At 46.4% G+C, this 18,914-nt stretch overlaps 1 long non-coding RNA gene across 3 annotated transcripts; it reads right to left on the reverse strand.

Moving 5' to 3' along the window:
• Positions 1-354: 354 nt before the first annotated feature.
• Positions 355-17,989, reverse strand: LOC132324568 (uncharacterized). Of its 3 annotated transcripts, none has more exons than XR_009485670.1 (3): positions 11,619-17,989; positions 10,808-10,909; positions 355-4,604 (listed from the first exon to the last, which is right to left on the reverse strand). It is a non-coding gene; the product is annotated as an uncharacterized LOC132324568 (long non-coding RNA). The 3 variants fall into 3 exon arrangements; XR_009485671.1 differs by having other exon boundaries at positions 355-629; positions 751-4,604; positions 10,808-17,989; XR_009485669.1 differs by having other exon boundaries at positions 10,808-17,989.
• Between the last annotated feature and the right edge of the window lie 925 nt (positions 17,990-18,914).

An 18,914-nucleotide genomic window follows, 5' to 3' on the forward strand; every position in this document is an offset into this window, starting at 1 on the left:
TTGCCAGCAGGATTCCTGACTGCTTCTCATTAAGAAGGATTTAAACTCTTTTCTACATTGTGCTTGTTGGATTTGAAGCATGGGAAGGGGAAGGGATACCTACTGCGTTTAACAGTTGCAAGAGAAGAATCATCAAGGTAGCTTGCAAACAAAACCAGTCACTCATACCAGACAAACTGGGATACTTGGCCACTAAGATTTTTCCCTCGAGAAGGAAGTGAAATTGTGAATAACCTCAAAATTCACCCCATCAGTGGCTCACTTGCTGTTCTATGCATGCACATCCAGCAAAAAGACCAACCCACTCCAAAACATGAAAGGGCCTTGAAGAAGAGTATGATTGTCACACATAAATAAGATTACTGCATCACTGATCATTATTTAATTAACATACAGTTAATGTACAGGCCATGCTGCAGCCCACATTTATAGTTATCAATCCTTCAGGTTTCAGCAAGCTCAAGTGAACAAGTAAAGACTCACTTTCAGAGCAGTATTTTTACTCAAAGAACTGGTTATTTGTGAGTGAGGCAACTGCTTCGTATCCAGTAGCTGCTGTCAGTTCGCTCCAGTTCAAAAGTTTCAGTCATCCAAGCAAGGAGACAGAAAGCCACAGCAGATCACTGCACCTAACACAGTGGATGACACAGAACTGTAAAATGTGACCAGCACAAGCCTTAAGAAGAAATCTTAAGAGGGTGGAGGGAATAGCAAATAATGGGTCATTCCACCTAGGAGGTCAGCACTTACCAGTGGAGCTGTTCACAAAGACTTGCACAACCTTCTCCCAGCAATCTTATGTAAGACAAGTCTGTAAAAAACAGACCTAATGCACTAGATTAATCTGAACAGGAATAATTAAAATGTGTAAACATAAGGAGAAAAAATAAAATTCCTTCTCAGATTCCCAGCTGGATAATAATTCTTCGATGAACGTGACAACAGGGAAAGGACAAGGAAATTTTCATTTCACTGCAGTTTACTGGGAAGTTGTGTCTAGCTCCTGCAGGAAAAGCTGCATGGATCAGGTGTCTCATTGCTAAGAGCTCAGCCACAGTGCTGTGGTGTTGGTGGATCACAGTTCAGAATCCCAGCATGGGTCAGCTTGGAAGGAACCAGTGGGTCCATGTTGTCCCTGCTCAAGCAGGGTCATCCAGAGCACACGGCACAGGACTGTGTCCAGACTGTTCTTGAGTATCTCCAGTGAGGGAAACCCCACAGCCTTTGGCACCTGCTCTCCCTTTGGCAATTCCCAGGGTAATTCTCTGAACACACTTCCAGAGTTTGGTTGAACTTCCCAGAAAAATCTCCACTGTGGCAGCCCCTCATGCTTTATCTGAGAACCTCCTCTCCAGGCCTGCTATCTGCATTTGTCTAAAGATAACAGCTTTCCTTTGGCTGGTTCCTGCAGGGCTGGAAAGCACAGCCTGCAGAGCTCTAATCTCGGCATGGCTCTCACAAGGAGGAACAAGGGCTTTTGTCGTCACCCAGTAATGAGATAGCAAACCTCAGATCATGAAAAATAATCACGCTCCCTACAGGTAGGAGATTACCTTTGAAATATCTCAGACCCAATACACTCTAAATGCCTTTTTAATCTGCTTTTTGACTCCTTTTTAAAAATCATCAATCATAAATTAAGGTTAGATGTCCAAGTTTTCCTCTGTCAAACTGGCAGTCAGATCATAAGGTAATATAATGACTATCAAAGTTTGCATATGTTCACATGAATCCCAGGGGCTGGAACCTGAAAAAAACCCTGTAATTTATTATGAGATGTCTGAGGGGAAACAAAATCCCTAAGGTTGTGATGATACATCACTGCACCAGCCCAGCAGCAACACGTCATATGCAGAGATACTTATTATGCAAAATAGGTTTCTTATTGGACTAAGAGTAATAAATAAATAATAAAATAATAAAAACTAATAAAACCATCCACATACAAACACACACAGACACCTATCAAATAAACAAAATCCTTCCTGGATGAGAGCAAGAAGGGTAATAAAAATGATGTGTGCTTCTGTATCCTTGAGAGATTTTTAAAAGCCAAAATGCCACTCAGCTGTTTGAGCATTACTTTCTGATTAGGTAGGCAGTCTGGATAATGCACTGACATTATGCATTCAGCCCTTCTTTTCTCCCAGTGCCAGGGACCTCCAAAATCAGAGAGGACAGAATGAAGTTAGGCAGCTGGGTGTGGAATTAAGTAACCACACTGGCACTTGGTATTTTCTTTCCAGTTACTCTGAATCATTTGGTGTCAGGCTAAAGTATTCCATAGGGCACTTGGATGCTGGCTGTTAAGCTTCAGGACTCCAGCTGATCAGTTTTTTAAGTCGTAGGAAATCACTCAACAACAAAAAGGCCTGATTGCCATGGCTGCACTTCACTGGGAAAATAGAGAGCAGCTGAACATGCCTTGAGGCAGTCATTACAAGGACATCACAGCCACTTCAGCATCAAGCAGCATTATCCACCTACAAGTCCTGCTGTGCTGAGCAAAGCAAAAGCCTCACTGTGCCCAGCTGGTACAAAGGAAGAAGACTGGAGGGTGCTGGGCTCGAAAACACACAGGCAGCCACATAATGCCAGTCTCTCAGGTGGGGTAATGCTTTCTTGATGCAAACAGCAGAAGAGAAGTAACACTTTAGCTAACCTTAACGTTCAACAATGAGGACATATCTCCTGACCCCTTTGTTGGCTTCCCAGGAAAAAAATTAATTCTCCCCCAAAATGCTCATCTAAACTATTCACAAAGACATCTTGTCTTTTTCCTTCAAATTCCAGCATAAAACTTTGCTTGGATGAAAAACTGAAGCAGTGGACAGGAAGGCAGTGCACTAAATGCATCTCTCTGCTGCTTGTCCCTCTGTCTGGATCTTGCTTTTCCTGCTATACAATGAGTTGAAACTCAGAGTGGTTAAAAGAGCTGCTTCCTCCTCCTACGCTGATGCATCTGCAGACACCGACAAGGAGTTCAATGTTTACATGCCACAACCCAAGAAATCATTTGGAGTTCACAGGACTGAAGTCAGCTCATGCTGGGTGGGGATCCTGTAGGATCTTTCTACATTGTTCTTGAAGATCTGATCCTTCCTGGAGAAGTAAACTGTGAATTTGAGGTCAATATGGCCATTAATTGAACTTCTAGTACAACTGATGGCTTATAAAGCCAGTACAAGCAAGATTCTTGGGCAAGAACACACAAAATAGCTGAAAACATTGAATCAGATTTGACTCGAGGCCCAGAATCCGGAGAAAGAGACTGAAAATATGCCGTAATACCTCTCATTTAATCGCATTAGTATTTCTTTATTTCTTCCCTCAGCATATTTTCTTTCAGCCACAGGAGGAGAGTCCCTCCAGGAGGTCATTGTTAATAAACTGAAAACTGTATTTCATGTACTTCTGAGTGATTAACATCAAGGACTCGTTCCATGCATGCAATAATCCAACCTCACATGTGATTAACAATGTCCACTTTAATAATGGTCAGGAATGCAGGCTCTCTTCCCCACCACTTTGAAGGATTTTGGCTGTAAAAGGGTCCAATATTTCAAGGTCACTTCAACAGTCTAAAGTTTGGATGTAATTCACTCCTTTGCTGACACAGCCTTGCACAAGGTTAAGGGGTGTTTTAATCCAGATGAAAACCAGGCTACCCTCTTCTCAACCAGATGAAAGCAGCTGCTAGGCCCCAGTTTCCAGAATCACAAGAGAAACTAAGTCTTACCTTTCCTATTATGAATGCTGGCCAGCAGGCTGCTTTAGAAGAGTAAAAGGTTGCAGACCTCTTACAATCATAGAGATCATTGCAGAAAAATGCAGAAAACATCTATATGATACTTCACCTGCCTGAAACTCAGGAACTCCAACACCTGCTTCTACAAGTCCTTAAAGAGACAACTTGGAAACTCCCATCTTCTTCATCATGACCAACACTGGGGACCTTCCAAGGGTGTTTCTATAGCCAAGTGAGCATCAGCCAAGGGCAGGAATCATGTGGGTAGTCAGTGAATCAGCCTCCTTAAGACACAATGCCTGTGTAACTGGACATTCCCAAGCAGAAGATTTGGGGAAGAAAAAGTACAAGGATTCTCACTGTGAGAGAAGCAATACCAGGGGAAGCACAGCCCTTTGCATGAAGCAGAAGCTGAGGTTTGCTGGGAATCCACAGAACAGAGGAGGCTAAGAGAGCAGCCAAAGAATCATGAGACCTCTAAGCTGCTCCTGTTTTCCTCCCTTTCTGATTCCAGACTGGTGATCTGGCAGGGTCCAGAGATGCCTCCAGCTCTCACCCCTTGCTCTTCTCTCTTCTCTGCCTGGGCCCAACCAGCTCAGTCACTGTGTGGGACTCAGAGCTGGGGTGAGTTAAAGCCTGTGGCAGAAGTGAGATCCCACTGAAGGCAGAGGCCTCTGCAGAACTCTGACCCTGACCCCACGTGAAAGCCATTTCTCCAAAACCCTCTCACCCATGCTCAAGAGAACAGCCCAACAATCCATCCTCTGTTGTGAAGCCCACACTCTTGAGTTTAGATGGTGAAAGTGTCCTCTACTCCAGGAGTCATGCAGTCACCAAACAGCTGGAATTAGAGATTCTGAAAAGAGAAAACAAACAAACAAACAAACAAAACCACAAAAAAAAAAAAAAAAGTAAACCAACAGTTGTTCTCAAATTAGTTGCAGGCCAGGAAGAAAGAAATTAAATTATTTACAGAGGGTTCTCAAACAATCATTAGCAAGGCCAAGACCTGGGACCCAAGGGTTCAATCCCAGCCTCATGCATTTTTTAACTCTTGGGCATACCACAGTCTTGGTAAACAAGTAACCCCTGTTTCTGCAGCTGCTGCTTTTAGGCTGGAAGCAGTTCTCATCTATCTCTCCCCATGTGTCTGTTCCCATTAATACCAATTTTAAAAGAACCTTGCTACTTTTCCACTGCCGTCCTTGCTGCCAGCCATATACCATTAAACATAAGAAATAAGAGGCTTTAGTTGTAATTGTGGCTTTGCCTTTTTTGTAGAGAAGGCATCCCATGAAGACTGACACAGCTGAATACCTGCCTAAGCACACCAATTCTCTCAGCAGGAATTTTCAGAGAGAAAAATTAAATTGTAGCTGTATAATACATTGAGCAGACAATGCCAGTGATTATCCAGCAAAGTGAGATCAAAAAGCCCCAGCAGTGCTGACTTCCAAAGGGGCATAAAGTGTTCTGAAGAGTTACCCTGCAAAGGATGACAAATCCTTCAAGACCACATGTATTTTTTCCCTTTTACTCTGCTTCTCTGCAAGGCCTCTAGGGCCAGACCAGTCCTATAAAATACTGAAGACATCTCACATTTTCTTGCAGGAAGACATACTCCACATAAGCTGGCAAGTCCTTTCCCTCTCTGTCCCAAGCCATGAAAACTAGCCAACCTCCCAGTTCAGTCCCCTGACTGCATGACAAGGGAGGACTCCTTGGAATTCCACAGCCCAAGTGTCCCACTGAATGGAAGTCTGTCATTCTGCTTTCCCAAAATCCTAGGTATTTCTGCTACAATTCACAGCATGGCCAGGAAATTGCCTTCTTTCCCTTCATGGCCTCCCTAGCAGTCAGGAAACCCTTCTGGATGTTGCAAGTGGCCACTTACAGTAGGATAAAAAGCCCTGTGGCTCAGACAAACTCAGTGCCCCCCCTTGGCAGGGTCAGGCTGAGCAAGCCCACCCCACAGGCAGTTCAGAGAGGCCTTTTATTTATGTGGAGTACAAGCCCACAGTGAAGATTGTGGTGTCAGCCAAGGCCACAAGGAAGCAGTGGCTCTGCAGCAATAAACACAAATCAGGAAACATGGCAACCAGTGACATGCTGACCTAGGGCATGGCTGAGAGGAAGTGCAGAAATGTTCTCCAGTGAGGTGTGTTTGCAACACAACATCCCCAATACCAAGTGCAGAGGAGTCAGGACAAACCAGACATGGAAGGGGAAGTAGTGCAGGGAGATGCCAAATTCTGTAAAGGCATCTGGAGTCACAAGTGAGGTCACATTGCTTGCAAATCCCCACAGCCACGGTCCTGTCTGCAACTGTGCCAAGGCCAGTGTTTCCCAAACCTCTCCTTGACACCTGTTGGAGAACTAGGGAACAAAGGACCCACATTTCTCCTTTTTCTGGGAAGTATCTTCTTGACTTTTCTGGATGCTTCAGGTATATACCTCCAAAACTGCATGTGCACTGGGGGCTACCAAGAGACATAAAAGCCAGCAAGCCATCTGCTCTTTTCCAAGCTTTCTTCCCACCTGGACAAGAGTTCAGTGCTGTTCTTGTGTTCTCACTGGGCTCCTTCCATTTGAGTCATTGAATTCACACACATCTCAGGGTGCATGCAGAGGTGGTCTCCCTTTCTTCCAAACCTCCACCTTCTACTCGCTCCAGCAAGAATTCTGAGTCCCACCAGCCCCATTCTATGGTCATGCTTTCTACAAAGTCCTCACTTAGGAATCTGAAGTAGCAACTCAGCAACTAGTGTTGTGAAAAGGCCTAATGAGTTGCTTTGGAGAACAGCAAGCACTACAGATCTCTACAGAGCTGGCCATGCCACCTCTAACTCCTTCTCTCTCTCTCTTTGAGTGCTCAAAAACTTCTAATCTTCATATACCACCCAACAACTTCCTCTGAAATGTGTGTGCTCACCACCTATTAAAGGCTGGCAAACACAGATCAGTGTTTTGAGGCATGACCTGACATATGGCTCAAAGGCATGTTGGTTTAAAAGGGGTGAGAATCTACCCCTGCCTCTACCTTCTGGCAGCCTGACATACATGGTTTAATGCATGGCTTGGCCCTTGTCTTGCATCCAGCCCAGACAGGGCCATATGAGGTCAATAATACTGGGAAAAGCCTGAATTAGATGGAATGGAAGTGCTTGACTGCTAATTATCCATATGACCTCAAAGCCATGGACAGCCAGGGGTCTGCTATAGGATAAACTATAAGATACAGACACTTAGGCTCTGAGGACAAGGACTGATAAATAAGATCCAGCCAGCCTTTCTATGGTTAAGACATTTCTATCTCATGTATATGATGCCCAAAGCTGCAGATCTTACCTTAACAAAGTAACAAAACACATCTGGGAAAGAAAAATCACACTAGGGATAGCACTTTGTATATCCTAAGCATGGATGATGCAGGTCTAAACACAGTGGGGGATAGAGAGAATGTTTTTCATCCTCCAGCTACTTTCACACCACTCCACTGCATCACCAGGAGTGCAACCACAAAGTTTGCCACTACACAGCCTCAGGGTCAGTTCTGCTTGGAGAACTGTAATTCCCTCTCGGTGAATTCCTGCACTGGGCATGTCTTTCACCAAAAATTCAGTCATCTCCTCTGGGAAAACAAAACAAGGCAACAGCTTTCCCAGTCATGAGAAGATGAGCTCAAATATGACTTTGGGTGCTGCACTGAGCCACCTGGAAACATCCTGTGCTCAGCTGGTAAAAGGCAACATCCAGGTGGAACATCACCCACCACCCAAGGTGGAATTGTACAGCACCTGCTCAAAACAAAGCTGGAAAGCAAAGAACAGGGTGACAAAGACAAAATGAGTGATGGAACAAAACACCAAATCTGAGGTCAACATCAAAATCTAACCAAATTGAAATCTCCAGACAGAAACATTGAAGTTCAGAAGGAAAGAAGAATGAACCAAAAAAGTTTCAGGATGAAATTCTCAACCCAGAACAGAATAAAATTAGTTGGGGAACAAAACAAGAGACAAAAAGGGACTCAAGTAATGCTAAGGAAAGTTTGAAAAAAGAAGTGCTCCCACCAGAGAAATATTTTTTTAAAAATCTTTTATTTTACAGAAGTATTTACTTTTTATGAAAGTCAATATTGTCTAACAAAAAGAGACTAAACTCTGATTCCAAGATCACATGTGTCCTCATGCCTGCAGTCAGATCCCAAGAGTCAGACATTTCCAAACTGCAGAATTTCTAAGCCAATCTAAGGCTGTTTGTTTCTGTCTGGAGTATAAAGCTATGAACCAAGATTTCCATCCTGTTTGGTTTTGATTTCAACATCCTATCTGGAACATTCAGCTCATGTTTTCATGTTTTTCTAAGCAACCATGAGAGTTAATTTTTTTTTTTTTTAATTAGAAAATGGGTTTTCTTATGCAATGTCTTTCTTCCAGGAGCCTTTAAGGAAAAAAAAGAAATACAACATCCTGAGACTGCTGAGAAAGTCATAAAGCTTAGTAACCACTGCAATATGCCATAAAAAATGCTTTTCATTTCCCCTCCACACATAACTCACTTATTTCTGTCATTCAGTCTCTATACCAAAGGTTTTACTGCAGTATTTGCTGAACCAGCGTACTAAAATGAATATTTTTCACTTCTTTAAAGAATTTCCATTAAAGCATGACTTGGGTGGCTCGACAAGCAAATATCATTGATACTATACCTGTCATAGACAAAGAAACAATCATCTGTGCTTGGATGGGATCAAGACGCTGTTTTATAGAGAAGCAGTGTTCCAAGAACACCACAAAGTCACATGGGGCCCAGGAGTGCCAAATTTTAGGTTCACATCTCAAAGGAAACTCAAATAGGTGAAAAATCACAGGGACACAAAGCCCCTCGATGATTTCATCAACAGTTTAGAAGAGCCATTTGCTGTGTTTGTTCTGGCTGATACACAAAATATCTAAGCCCTCATCAAAATGCAAGTGTTGAAGCATGTAAATAAATGATGAAGCAAGTTCTCCCACTTTAGGAGAACTTTGGCTTTTTTTTTTGCCGATAGATATTCCCACACAGATGCATGCTAGCATATGCTGCTCTTCCAACACATTCCTAAACTCACCCTAACTTGAAACATTTCCCCTTGTCTCCCCTGGACAGCCAACTCCAGCCAGAGTCAGAAGGAAGCCACATTGGACTGAAAAGTGCCAGAGCTGTGTCTTTGGTTTCCTGGAGAAAAATTGTTCTCCTGGGAACTGCTTGGATTTTGAAGGACTTTTTTATCTTCCCTGGCATGATGTGACTCAGTTCCAAACAGACAGTGCACCCAGTCTTTCTGGATCCATGACAGGAAAGAGTCTGGGCCTAAGATGAGGAGACTTGCCAGGCAGGTCTCTAGAGATGTCCTTCCACTTCTGTCTGTGTGCTACAGAAACCTTTGCTGAGGATGTCCTGTGACATCTGAGGACAGGGACAGGAATTACACCACTTTTGTGCTGCTTTTTAAGAACCTCCAAGAAAGGGCAATAATTTCTTGCCTCAGTAATTTGGTCTACTGCTTTGCTATCCTCATCCTTGGAAACACTTTTCTGGTTCCAAACTCTGATGTCCCTTGCTGTGATCTAATACGAATACAGCTAGCAGGAACACAGAGAACACATTACTCTGCCACAGCTAACCTCACATCAATCACACCAGCCCCCAAAAAGGGAGCAGAGTCATTTTTCCAACTCACTGTAGTATTCTGACTACTAATTTTTCACCAATTATTAATTAATTAATCATTATTCAATTACACTAATTGTATTTCAACTATACCAATTATCTTTTCCTCCAAGTGTAAAAGACTTGTCTCCTCAGCAATGCAGGAATGTGGGAGGTTGAATTATGTGTTTGTGAAAGTGCCAGGTAATGGCAGGAAAGAAACCAGGCATTGGAAGGCAGGGGAGTAGATGGAAAAGGTCAGAATTACATTGTCTGGGGGAGTAAATGCTTCAACCCTGTAATCAAACAGAAAAAGTCATATCACTGGTGATTAAAAACTCAAATTAGTACCAAACCTACTGCATTGTGTCAACACTCTTTCTAGAAGCACAAGTGCCACCTTCTTCTCTGTATGTCAGCTAGCAGCAAGGGCATGGCTGCAGGCAGACACTCTCCAGCTCTACTCTGTATCAAGACTGTCCAAAACCAGAGTGAGGGAAAATGCATTGCTGTCACTACATTTCCACCTGCTCACTGTGTTTTCTGTCATTAGCCAGCCTCAATATTCCCAGCCTCAATGTTCTCCCATTCCTAAGAAACCTGCAATGAACGAGCAAAACCTATCCAAACACTAAATATTTTTTTTAAAGCCAGAGCAAGCACCACAGAGTGCAGCCCTTACACAAGAGCTGGGATCCGGTGGAGACTGAGGGATTTTTTTTTTGCCTGTTGGACTCTGTTTTCTCACCATAGGACTGGTATGAGGAATGGGAGCTCCCTGGTGGCAAAACGTGAATTTGCAAAGGTGGACTTGCAGTGGCTCCATGCTTTTCCCTGCTCCTATGGAAGTCTCGGGATAACAGGAGCACAGTCCTGTACTGCCCTCTCCCAGTGCACTGAGAGCAGTCAGACCTGAACACTGAACACAATGGTGTCTAGTGCAGGGGTGCCTGTTTCAGAGCCCAGCACAACTCCCAGCTCCTCCTCACAAACCTGGCATCCCTCCCTTTCTCCAGCCCAGGCATGCAAGCTGTGCTAGGAAACACATTCACAGGCCAGGAGGTTCCTGTGTTTGGTTAATGACAAAATCAACAACAAACAGAGTACTGTCACCCATACAGGTTTCACGACACCCCAAACCAGAAGACCCAGCCAAAATACAATGGAATTTAGCTGAAAAAGAGCTTGGACTGCCATGATTTTCACAAAGCAAGAGGCTTCCACTTTTTCCTACCTGATTTTTAGGCAACAGTCCCAATCAAGTGCCCAGCAGCCCTTAAACAGTTAGGGTCTCAGGGGATCTGGAGGAACCAAACCACTCCATCTCAGACAGCTCACATACAAGGTTTGCTCCTTAACACCCACCTTGACATCTGGTTCTGAGCTGGGTGCCACCACTGCTTTGTGCCTGAAGATCAGCAGACCCACAATCTGGAAACTCCTGGCATATCTAGTGCCTCAAGGGACCTGGAAAAGAGACAACAGTGACATGTCACCGATCCTTTCTGGCTGGTGCTCTGCCCTGCAGCCCCAGCACACAGATGAATAATGCTCATGCAACCTTGGGCAGCTCTTTAAAGCCCCAGCACAGCTACACCTCCAGCAGGTGTAGCAAATGCCCAGAGTCTTCACAGGTTCAGGTGGTGATGAGCCAAAACCAGAAAGGATGAAATCCACAGAAGGTTATCAAAAGTAGAGGCACAATGGCAAACTCAGGAGATTCCTGCCTGCACATGGGAAGATGGCAGACCATCTAGATGATCTCCTGCTGCCAACTGAGTGCCTTTCTTCCCAGGTATCTCTTGCCAGGAAGAGGACACCAGGCTAGACAGACTTCTGATTCGACCCAGGACAGCTCTAAAGGGAGCAGAGCTGTCACATCTCAGGCTGCAGCAGCCTGCCCTTGGGCAGTGCCCTCTGCAGCTCTCTAACGCTTCTTCCCAGACTGAGAAATTGCACCATGATCCAGGAATGCCCCAGAGCTGGACAAGTTTGTCTCTGTAAGAAATAGTCAACAATAACATCAGACAGGTGGGCAAAGCTACAGAGGGACCCAAAGCCTCAGAAGAGGGGAGGGAAGAAGAGGGGAAAATAAAAAGGAGAAAAAAAAAAAAAGTTGGAAACTGCTAGTTTGCATCTGGCTGAGAAAGTCAGGACTGCTCTCTGACAGACTTACAGACAAATTCCTTTCATGCCACCAGATGGTGCCGTGCCTTCAGTCACCAGCAGGCAGCTGCTCTGGGACATCAGCCCTCCCTCCGCTCAGCGGCGCCCGATGCTCTCTCACTGCTGGGAGGAGGGGAGAGACAGCCTCGCTCTGCCCCGGGGCCCGGCCACCCCAGCCGGACACCTCCCAGCTGCCCGGCCACTTCCACCTTGATATGGCGAGGCTGATGCTGAATCTGGGCCTGAGACAGTCGGGATCCAGGAGAGGAGGGGAAATGAGCCTGGAAGCCCATGGAGCTGCAGGGAAGCTTTTTGAGCAGTGCAAGAGCAAAGCATCAGATGTTGGGAGAAAGACTTCTGTGATGGGCAATCTGGCAGGAGAAACACTGGCCAGGAATTGTGTTTTGGTTACATTCAAGTGTTTTTGACCAAGAGGAAGTGTCAGAGCCCTAGGGAAGGATGACAGGGTAGCCTGCTCAGGGAAGAAGTTGCTCTGCCTGGCCAGATTCAGCCCATACACCATCGACTGGCAAGCTGTGCTTCCTGGCTCCCTTCAGAACTGCTGCTGTAACCATGCTCCATCCCAGCACCCACATGCAGCTTGTTGGGGGACCACCCATCCAGAGATGTGAGCTGTGCCACTCAGGCAATGCAAAAGCTCAGAAGAGAATGCTGCCTGCTGAAGACTGGGAATACACAGGCTCACCCAGATGGTCCATACCCCCACAGCAGCCAGCCTTTCTACACTGTGTGCCAGAAAAGAGCCAGCACACCAAGCACAGGCCACCAGTACAGATTCAGGCACAGAGAACAGATCTAAAGAGTGTGGTGGGAAAGGAATGTTCCACTCACACTAGCCTGTTTTTCAGTGGAGACTTCCCACAGCCACTTGCCTGGACAAGACCAACCACAGCAGGTATATATAGCTCACCATGACCCAGCTGTCAACCCAGAGCTATAAATACAGCCAGAGCAGAGATACAGCTATCAAGCCACTCTTGACACCATTCATAATCTGTCCACATCCTGCAAGCCCACAACACAGATAGGAGAGAGGTAAAGGAAACTGTCAGATTCCCATCCACTGCACACTTGCAGGAAACACAGCAAGACCTTCTTCCTTCCCAGTGTGTCTCTCTGCAATGTCCTCCTACTCCTGCACCTCAGCTGGCACAGCCCAGGTGACAGTAGTGGTAGGAGTGTTATCCATCCATGTGTGAGGCTCAGGTTCACCAGGAAAGCAAATCCCTTTTTGAGATTACCTGATGTACTGGAAGGCATAAACACTGATATGCTTGCTCTCCCCTGCACCACCCATATCACTGCTGGCACAGCCAGCTCCCACAGCACTCAGACCCATCCAGACCCAGGCTCTGGGCAGATTTGTCCTGCAGCCCATCCCAGTTGTGCTCCACAGGCACTGCCAGTCTGTGGCTTTTCTCCAGTGTCACAGCAGCCATGGCTGCTGTTGGGAAATGAGTGCTTACCTCTCCAGACCCACCTCTGCAACTCATGCCTCCCATAACCACCCTAAATTCCCAGAGCATTCCTCAGAAATCATAGTCAATGCTACTTAATTATCTTTTGACTGTTTTGAAGGGCTTTCCACTACTCTCTAGCAAATCCTCCACAGCTATAAGGCTGCTGTTGGTGAACATCCATCATGCTGACTAATATGTCTCATTGCTTCCTTTTTCATTACCCCATGTATTTCTTATGGTTAGACAGTAAGCAGACCAGGGCTGGGGATTTTCCAGTCTATGCCTGTACATCACCTTGCCCTATACAAGGGGTAGGGCTAATTCAACTTTCATCTAATCTTACCCACAGAAGCCCTCCATAAAATGAACTGCCAATTTTAACAAGAGCCAAGCTCCCTCCATTCCAGAGAGCCAAACCCAGACAGGTTCAGTAAGTGGCCACAGCCCTGACAAACACAGACAGACCTGCAGTTCCCAAGCTAAACCAAGGGGCCATCCTGCACGAGCAACACACCTCCAAAAGGTTTCATTATTCTGACGCAGCTGAGCACAAACCCTGTCATAAGAAAACTAAACTGCTACAACAACCTTCTGTCTGGGTTACAGAGTGTGAGGAGTGGGGGTTCACAACTTCAGGAAATAAAATAATTATTAATGGCATTGCAGATAGCAATTACTAATGGCAGCAGCAGCAACCACCTCCACACCTGGAACAAAGCCCACATGAGCCACAAATGCTTATTCTCCAAGAAATCCCTGCAGTCGTGCCGCATTCAGTGTAGCAGCACGATCTCCTTCCATGCGCAGAGCAGAGATGGCCCGAAGGGTCGGGTGTTACCCTGCTAAGGCAGCGAAGAATTCATCACACTCGCCACAGATTTCCTGCCCGAGGCTGTGGGAGCCGTGCAGCCTCTCTGGGCTCAGCCCTCCCCCTCTAGAAAAGGGACTGCACACACAGCCCTGTCTCACGGCTACAGCACAATCCCAGGGAAAGCTGCAAAGCGCTCGGGTAATGCAGGCAGAGATGTTGCTTAAAGCTTTACCCGCTGGTTCAAGGCCTCGCTGTACTCAAGGCGAGCCTCCCTTCTCAGACTGGCAGGGATTTAAGATCCAATTCCCGTGTATGCAAGGCAAACACATCATTGTAAGCTCTGTACATTGCCTGTTTTGAGGATTTAAGGGAGAGCTGAGCAGTGGCCAGCCCTTAGGCTGATTCTGGAGCAAGATGCATTTCATTCTCACATTAAAAGTATTTCAGACAGGCTTTACTGGCAACAAAACCAAAGCGGGGGAAAAAAAGCAGCCAGGTAGGAGAGTAGCTTGATTACATTCTTGCTTAAATTAACATGAAGCTGTTCCACTGCTGGGCTCCCTTCTTGTGTTATTTCCTCCTTTGTCTTTCTAGTGGAGAAAATGCCCCGGGGGTAATGAAGCACTGAGTTAACTTCCCCATCTCACTCAATCCAGACCAATTCTGATGAGGCTGATAAAATTCACCCAGTTTTACAGCAGCAAGCAAGGTCAAATTTTAGTCTGGTTGCTTATGGCCTGCAGTTCTTACCATGCAGAAGTCAGAAGGATTGCAACCTGCAGCATTTGTGGAGGTTGACAGCAAATTAAGGGGAATATGAGTTCTGGCATTCATCTGTAGCAATTTAGGAACAGCCTTTTCATTACTGTAAAAATAGGGAGTATTGATAAGCAACATCTAGCTCTGATCTGCACTAAATCTCAAATTGTAATACCGAAAAAGCAGGAACAAAGTTAACACTTCAAAAACAGGAAACTAATGCAAAGGGGAAAAGCAGCTTGTCCAGACTCAAGCCATGGACTAGATAGGGCTCTGGACCAAATACCAGGCTCTGGTTCCTGCATCCTGTCTGCTGCACCACCTCCTCACTAAAGGGATGGAGCATCACAGCAATTTCTGGAAATCACCCTTAGATTCTCCTGTCCCCAAATTTCCCTTTAAATTTTTACTCCAGCGCACCTGCTGAGCAGAATGTTTCAGCAATGCATAGCCATGGGCGCCTCGTGGGGTTTTTTTTCCTGCCAGTGAAATAGCTATGACTGTAAGGTTTACAGAGACTTTCTGTTCCTGTCTAAAATTATCTTTGCTGATCCTTGCGACGCCAAGACCACAGAGCCAATATTCCACAAGCCCTGAGAAAAAGGCGCTGTATTTCAGGCACACTCAGCTAGTGTTGTTACAGCAGCATCCATCAGCCACGACCAAAGCTCCGGGTCACCACCGTGCACTGGGGACACTGCCTGCTCCTTTGCGGCATCAGACAGCACAGAGTCAGGGTCCGGGCGCTCTGTGGTTGTTCAGCCAAACAGGAGCCTCTGTGATCCCTGCTCAGGGTAAAAGTGGATGAAAAGACGGCAGGTGGATGCAGGCAGATGGGGGAAGCGGGGCTAAGAGGGAGACAACAGCAATTAGCATAAGCAGCGGCAGCCTCAGCTCACCAGCTGCTTTGCTGATTGTCTGCCTCCCCGATTTCCAACAGCAAAGCAGCAATTTGCCGACGAGCACAGTCAGTAGCCAAGGCTGCCCCTCAGGACTGAAACCATCAGGGAAAACAAACGATTTCCATGGTAGAAAACCATGGCTTGCAGGGCTTTGATGTAGGAGTTTGCCTAAGTAAGGCATGGAGCATGCAGCTCAAAACAGACACTAAATACTTCAGAGCGAAAGGCTAAAAAAGGAAGGTTTTAGAGGAGGAAATGAGTCAGTAGCTTGGAGGACGGGAGGGGGAGTTCAAATAGCTGAGGCATATAAAGTAAGCAAGTAGTCACCATCTCAAAAGCTACAAAGTCAGCAAAATGGATGTATTGATCTCAGGTTTTTGTTGATGTAGGGTCTCATTCGAAAATGGAGACCACGGGTGACTTTTTATATTGACCATGCTTGATTTTGAAGCAATCCTTCATTGGGCAGACATTTGCCAGCTGCAGTTCACACCCGTGTTTCTGACAGGAACCTAAGTGGTCACCACCAGCTACAGAACTGCTGGAATCTCTCAGGGTTCCCCCTGGCTGAGGGATGGATTTTTGGGGGGCGGTGTGTGTGGGGGGGAAGTTTCAGGCTGATTGCAAATACCATTTGCCTTAAGAGCAGGAGAGGGATTCACCTTTCATGATAGTTCACCCAAACATGCAGCTTGAGCTTCCAGCCTGGATTATTTATAGCACTAACACTATGGAAAAAAGGGCAAAGCTGATTCACTGTTGAAAAGCAGAAGAGCTAGTAAAAAAACCCCTTATTCTCCACCATGCAATTCATAGCATTTCTGTCTGTCATTGTGACTACCTTGTATTGCACTCAGAGGCTGGGGACAAAGGGGTCTCACCCCAAGGCAGCTTTAGCCCCGCTCACCACACACCAGAGGGTGTAACAGGCTGTGCAACACACTAAGCCAGAGGTGCTGGTGTCAGGGTGGCATCAACTTCCTCACCTCGGCCCGGGTCCTGGTCCCACCCAAAGGCGGGCACTGATAGAGAGGGGAACTCAGAAACAGAAACAAAATTTCCTCCTGCCCTCCCCAAGCCAGGGAGCTCCCCCTGGGTTCGGGCACCAAGACAAGAGCGACACAACAGCTTTGACACAGGACCCTGCTGCAAGCCTGGGCTGAGGGAAGTCCAGCATTACACAGGGTCAGGGTGATGCTTAAGGCACATGAGGAGAGAGCTGTCAGGTCAGGGAGCAGCACAGGGCTGGAGAAGCTGGCCCCCTTTCCCTGCAGAACCAGCAGCACGGGATTGGCATGCAGCAGGGGTTCCCAGCCTGCCATACACACTGTTCCTCCCCAGCAGGCAACTCTGGGGCAGGGCTGGAGCTCTCAGTGCTGGAACAGCAGGGCAGGGCTGTGGAGCCCTGTGCTAAGGCAGGTACCTCCATAACCACATGCTTGTCCATGTATTTTGGTGCACAGATCCTGCCTCTCCTCAGTGGGCTATGCTGTTTTGTCTTCTGGGGAATTAAACATTTCAAAAAGCTGTTGTGGTTGTTGGTGAGTGAGTGCCCTTCCCAGAGCAGGCACATCTTTCTCATGAGGCAGGTTAAAAGTGAGAGTCTTCTCTTACTCTTCTGGTGAAGGAGTTCTTGTCCCTGCTGAATTTCCTTTAACTGGTTAGATACTTTCTCAACCTTCTGCAATGTTTCCAAAACCACCTCTCAGAGCAGACTGAGCCAAGAGGCCAGTTCCACCTCATTTGCCCTTATAAGTACATAGCATGAAATAGCCCCAGCCCTGTTTTCATGGCCTTGCATCATCTCCTCCCCTCCTCCCCAGGATGTCTCACTTCTGTACCCCTCTGTCAGAGTGAAACCAATCTAGGAAGAGCAAGCCTGGAGCAGTAACAGACCAATTACCCACACCAATACAACTAGAAAGCACGGCTGCCCCAGGTTTCTGTCACCCACCACCAGTGATGGAGGTCTGCTGTGGCTCCACTGCCACACGGCTCTGACCACCACTGCCTTGATTTCCTCTGCAAGCCACAATCACCGCAGTAGGCAGGACCAGAAGTTGTCCAGAGAAACTTACTGACAGGACTGAAGCTCTCCCTACTACACAGGCACTCTATCTGACTTTAGAACTACGTTTCAAAAGGGAAAAAAAAAAAATCAAACACATCCCTCTTCATTTCGTGGTAATACTTTCAGAGTAAGTCAAGATTTGGGGTCAAATTTATGCATTCCTTGATTAAATGTATCAGAAAGGGGCCTAGGGAAGAAGTATCCTCTCAGGCCAGTTAAAGTCTGAGTCTTGCTGGTAGCTCTTTTTTGCTAGTTTCATTACAAATCTGATGCAAGAGTTTTGCAGAAAAGGAACCCCTGGCAGCAGTAAGTCACCCAGCAGAAGAGCCTAATGAAACAGGATGGCTTTTTCAATGCACCCATGGGGTCTTTCAGCAACTTCTCTCTCAGGAGAACAGGCCTAAAAACATCTACAAAGAGCATCTACTGTGGTAGCCTCAAAAGAGGGGATATATTAAATAAAAATTAAACCCTTTTAACTAGAACAGCAATGTGGATGAAAACTGTAAGGTGTGTAAGCATTGCTCACACCTTTAGTAGTGGTTTCATGATAGTTGTAATGAAGTATTGTTCCTTCATACCCCAGCCCTGAAAACACCACCATCGAGTCTTGTTTTTGTTTCCTTCTTACAGGAAGGCACATACTCAACAAATAAGCTTTTGAGGCTGGGGGCTTTTTGCTCATCGACTCAAGCCGGGAACACCACTGCAGTCAGGATTCGGTGATAAAAACCTAACTTTCTATATATACATTTTGTACCATCAGCAGATGCCTTTGTACTCTGATTTACAAGCAGCCCGAGCCTCGCCGGCCAGAAACATTAAGGAGTGAGTATTTTCGTCAGGGCGAGCAGGACTGCCATGAACACGGAACTGCAGCTTCTCGGAACGCCCCAGCAGCAGCGTTTCCTCAGGGCCGCCTTTGTTCCGAGGACAACCCGCTCGTTGTTTCGGCCGCCGGGATGAAGCAGTGCCGAGATCCGGGATGCGCGGGTGCCGGCGGGAAGCGCCGGGCTCTGCCGCAGCAGCCCGAGCCAATCAGCACCGCCTGTCTGAGATCGCACCAAAGTAGGTAGTGAAAAACGCTCGGAGGAAGAAAAAAAAAAAAAAAAAAAAAAAAAAAAAAAAAAAAAAAAAAAAAAAAGATAAAAACTCCCACCACACTTCCGCCCGGCTGCCCGCCCCTAGCCGCTCCTGCCGCTGCGGCCGCCTCCTCCCGCAGGCTCCCCGCCCGCCCCAGTCCGTTCCAGCCGCGCTCCCAGCAGCTCAAATCCTGCTCGTG

The sequence above is a fragment of the Haemorhous mexicanus genome, chromosome 3 (genome assembly GCF_027477595.1).
Source record: "Haemorhous mexicanus isolate bHaeMex1 chromosome 3, bHaeMex1.pri, whole genome shotgun sequence".
NCBI lineage: Eukaryota > Metazoa > Chordata > Aves > Passeriformes > Fringillidae > Haemorhous > Haemorhous mexicanus.